This window comes from Nerophis ophidion, linkage group LG18 (assembly GCF_033978795.1).
Source record: "Nerophis ophidion isolate RoL-2023_Sa linkage group LG18, RoL_Noph_v1.0, whole genome shotgun sequence".
NCBI classification, from domain to species: domain Eukaryota; kingdom Metazoa; phylum Chordata; class Actinopteri; order Syngnathiformes; family Syngnathidae; genus Nerophis; species Nerophis ophidion.
The window spans coordinates 16,514,779-16,519,795 of NC_084628.1; positions in this window are offsets into that span (position 1 = coordinate 16,514,779).

The following is a 5,017-nucleotide window of genomic DNA, read 5'->3' on the forward strand; positions in this document are numbered from 1 at the left end:
AAGAATTATTTATGTAACAACATCCATAAGTCGTGCAAGTGTTAAAAGATTTTCACCAATCAAATTTGACCCTGAGAGGAGCTCAAAGGTGCACATCTAACTGTCCGATCAAACCTTTTTCTTGCGTAGACAAAGCAGGAACAGCAACAAAATATATTATCTTTTTATTGTTTAAACGGCGCAGTTGTCGCCTTCCCGCAAAAGTTAGTCCTACTTCCTGTTCCTGTCTACGGTGCTAAGCCTACTGGTTAATAAAGTATATAAACATTTAACAACACTGGCGTCCTCACTTACTCGTTGACTTATATTTATACAGACCGCGTTTCCATATGAGTTGGGAAATTGTGTTGGATGTGAGTATAAACGGAATACAATGTTTTGCAAATCCTTTTTAACACATATTCAATTGAATGTACTACAAAAACAAGATATTTGATGTTCAAACTCATACATTTTAATTTTTTTTTTGCAAAAAATAATTAACTTTGAATTTCATGGCTGCAACACGTGCCAAAGTAGTTGGGAAAGGGCATGTTCACCACTGTGTTACATTACCTTTTCTTTTAACAACACTGAATAAACGTTTGGGAACTGAGGAAACTAATTGTTGAAGCTTTGAAAGTGGAATTCTTTCCCATTTTTGTTTTATGTAGAGCTTCAGTCGTTCAACAGTCCAGGGTCTCCACTGTCGCATTTTACGCTTCATAATGCACCACACATTTTCGATGGGAGACAGGTTTGGACTGCAGGCGGGCCAGGAAAGTACCCGCACTCTTTTTTTACAAAGCCACGCTGTTGTAACACGTGCTGAATGTGGCTTGGCATTATCTTGCTGAAATAGGCAGGGGCATCCATGAAAAGGAAGGCGCTTAGGTGGCAGCATATGTTGTTCCAAAACCTGTATGTATCTTTCAGCATTAATGGTGCCTTCACAGATGTGTAAGAGACCCATGCCTTGGGCACTAATGCACCCCCATACCATCACAGATGCTGGCTTTTGAACTTTGCGTCGATAACCGCCTGGATGGTTCGCTTCCCCTTTGGTCCGGATAGTACAGTGTCGAATATTTTCAAAAACAATTTGAAATGTGGACTTGTCAGACCACAGAACACTTTTCCACTTTGCATCAGTCCATCTTAGATGATCGCGGGCCCAGAGAAGCCGTTGTTGATAATTGACTTTCGCTTTGCATAGTAGAGCTTTAACTTGCACTTACAGATGTAGCGACCAACTGTATTTAGTGACAGTGGTTTTCTGAAGTTTTCCGGAGCCCATGTGGTGATATCCTTTAGAGATTGATGTCGGTTTTTGATACAGTGCCGTCCGAGGGATCGAAGGTGAAGGTCATTCAATGTTGGTTTCCGGCCATGCCGCTAATGTGGAGTGATTTCTCCAGATTTTCTGAACCTTTTGATGATATTATGGACCATAGGTGTTGAAATCCCTAAATTTCTTGCAATTGCTAGGCTGTGCACTTTAACAAAGGGGTGTACCTCGCCCCCTCCTTTCTAGTGAAAGACTGAGCATTTTTTTAGAAGCTGTTTTTATACCCAATCATGGCACCCACCTGTTCCCAATTAGCCTGCACACCTGTGGGAAGTCCCAAATAAGTCTTTGATGAGCATTCCTCAACTTTATCAGTATTTATTGCCACCTTTCCCAACTTCTTTGTCACGTGTTGCTGGCATCAAATTCTAAAGTTAATGATTATTTGCAAAAAAAATGTTTATATGAGTTTGAACATCAGATATCTTTGTAGTGCATTCAATTGAATATGGGTAGAAAAGGATTTGCAAATCATTGTATTCCGTTTATATTTACATCTAACACAATTTCCCAACTCATGGAAACGGGGTTTGTAGATAGATAGACAGATAGATAGAGATAGATAGATAGATAGATAGATAGATCTTTATTGATTCCTTCAGGAGAGTTCCCTCAGGAAAACTAAAATTTCAGCAGCAGTGTACAGAAATTTATGTATTTATTTAACCCTTTTTTATCCGGGGTAAGGCAATTAACAACAAACAGTATTCTCAAGAAGGCAGAATTTACACGTTAGAGATGAGTGATGACAATCTCGCATCGTCTGTCATTTATCAACAACATTTTGCGCTACAGATTGGATTTAACAGTTCACAAATGCTCTTAACATGTAGGGGTAAATGTGCTGGAACATAAATTAATGTTTAAAATAGATAAAAAACACTTTTCTAGTGTAAAATAAACAAAGAGAATGTCTGAAACTTGTGAACAACAGACAAAAAGGAAGGATTTTTGTGGCGTTTCTTTCTATATTTATAAATAACTATTACTATTATTATATAAATCAGTGATTCTCAAACTGTGGTGCTTACTAAAAGTATGCGGGCTCTATCTAGTGGTAAGCCAAATATTTGATTTTCCTATATTTAAACACAGTGTCACCATTCAAACTGTGTGTAATGTTACAGTGTCCAAAATTAAATGTTCTTGTTAAATAAAACTTCTGCCTTGTTTTTAATGAATACTTAAGCCTACTACATTACTGTATTTCATTGTTGGTGATTACGGTTGTACTTAAAGAGTGTTTTTTAGGCTGGTAATTGGTGAAAGGGTTTGAGAACCATTGATTCTGTGCTTTTACTGCCATCTCGTGTCTACTTTTATGTGGGTAAAACATTAACACAGAATTTTGTTCAGTATTTGTTGCAATCATGTGCTTTTCGAGGTAAAGGTTACAATGAACACCTCAAAAATTGACAGCAAATTGATAAAATCACAAATTTGTTCAATGTTATTGAAAGAAAACGGATTTTTGCCGCAACTCTGTGAAACATCCCCCGCAAATTAAAGCTGTAGAGGTAGTGGTTATACATGAAATACTACTCACCCTTTGATGAACACATGAAGGCAACATAATGTTTCAAGGGTTAAAGGTCATGTGTCTCAATTGTCTAAACTTGTGACATTATGGCTGCCATGCAAGAGTAAAACGTGTTTAGTCAGGTACTCACCTTTTGATGATGAATGGAGGAAGCGTGTTTCAAAGGCAGGCTGTAAGCAAGTCATGCTTTGTCAATTGTCGCAACTGTCAAGCACGTGTTAAAATAAGTTCATTGCTCTGTATCAAATATTTACAATAAACTGCGTACTTACCCTCTGATGCTGTGTGGGCTTGTTCCCTGAGCGGTGAGTCTCTTCACATTCTGTCCTTTTTACCCATGATGTCAAAATGGACCAGGGCACGTGTTGCTTTCCTGAAAATCTCATTTCACTTTCTATGATTTTCGTCACAGGTTTTTTTCAAAATATTTTAATAAAGGTCTTTTATTATTAAAAACTAATCCGTATTTTTTGGTAGAAAATAACGCTGCTTCCTTCTCACGCAATGCACAACCTCATGCTACTTCCAATGCATGACTGGATACCAGAAAACGGACCAAAACCAACCTGTGGGAGTGGTTATGAGAGTTTTTTATAAAGATGACGCTGAGGACGGAAGAGGATGAAGCGAGAAGAAAAGCAAGCAAACAGAGACCCAGTCGTCTAAAAGTCCGTAGCCTTCTCTAAAATGGTCGCTCCATACATATGCGTTAGTCCATCTTAAAATGATGGCCCACCACTTCATTTTAAGTGGCTCCCTAAAGCCTGGAAATAATATTCATCAATAAAGCAATTCATCTTTCCTAATAAACGTATCCGTTCTTTCAATTCTGATAGAGAAATTGCATAGACTGCATACAATTGCATGTCTTTCAAACTTAAAAACTATCTGGCTGTGCAAAAAACACGGGGGGAGTCTAAAGTGATGCTCGCAGCCACACTTTTTTTGGCCCGTAAATAACAGTAAAAAATAAAATTTAAAAAAAGCAAAAATGTGATTGTGGAGAGGCGTGGCCGACAGTCCGACGGCGGGGCAGGGCACGCTGGAGCCCTGCCCAAGATGGCGGCAAGGAGGCGGAGAATGCGGCTGAGTGGAGAGGTGGGGCGTGCCGGGAGCGACACCGCGATTTAATTCAGGTGCGTGGATCGCGCACCAGCACACAATTGACTTACAGTATCTCCTAACACTGTATAAAAGGGGAGAAGGAGGAGAGCTCGAGGCAGAAGGAGGAAAGTCCGCAGTAGATGCAGCGCAAGAGAAACAGAGAGAAGTCTGCAACGACAAAAGCGACCAAACAGCGAGCAGCAGAGGAGGAGCTGAAAAGCAACCCGGCAAGAGGCAGCATTATTAGAAAAAATAAATAGTCAAACCTGCTCAAAGCAATGTCCTCCCTGAGTGGTCCAGGGAACCCGCACCACAACGGCAAGCGACTGTCACATTTGGCGCCCAACTTGGCTGGACCACCGGAGGCGGGGTAGGACGATCCCCTGTGGTCTCTCGTGAGCGCACTGGCAGGCCTCGCGGCAAGCAGGCATCAAAATTGCTGACTCCTGCAGACGCTGACGGACAAGGTGGGGGGAGGCTGCGAGTGCCCCCCCCAAAGAAGAAGTCGAAGAGGAAGAAGGAGTCAAAGAAGACTGGAAAGGAGAGAAAAAGGACGCCAGTGAGGTCTTGGCTGAAGCGTCACACCTGAAAGACTGTGCGGGTGAGGCTGCAGTGGCGTCTGCAGACCAGCAGGGCGAGCTGTCTGCTAAGGAGAGGGAGGACGAGCTCACCTCGGTGGAAAAGAAAGATGATGATGATGAGGCTGAAAAAGACAAAGAAAAGGATGAAGGAAAAGACAAAGAAATGGTTGTGGCTGACTCGCAAACTGAAGAGGACCACACAACGCCAGCAGAGGGCGAGGATGCTACTTTACCACCAGAGGAAGAAATAGAACAGGCGACAAAGAAGAAGACTGGAGGCACAGTCGGTCATGGCTTCACTTCCCGTTCCCGGGGGAAAGGGGGGTGGGGGGGGTGGGGGGAGTATGCTCAGCCGGTCGGAAGCCCGGCTTGCGTCTGGGAATGGACGACTGTGGAGAGGCAAGGCCGACGGTCCGACGTCGGGGCAGGGCACGCTAGAGCCCTGCCCAAGATCGCGGTAAGGAG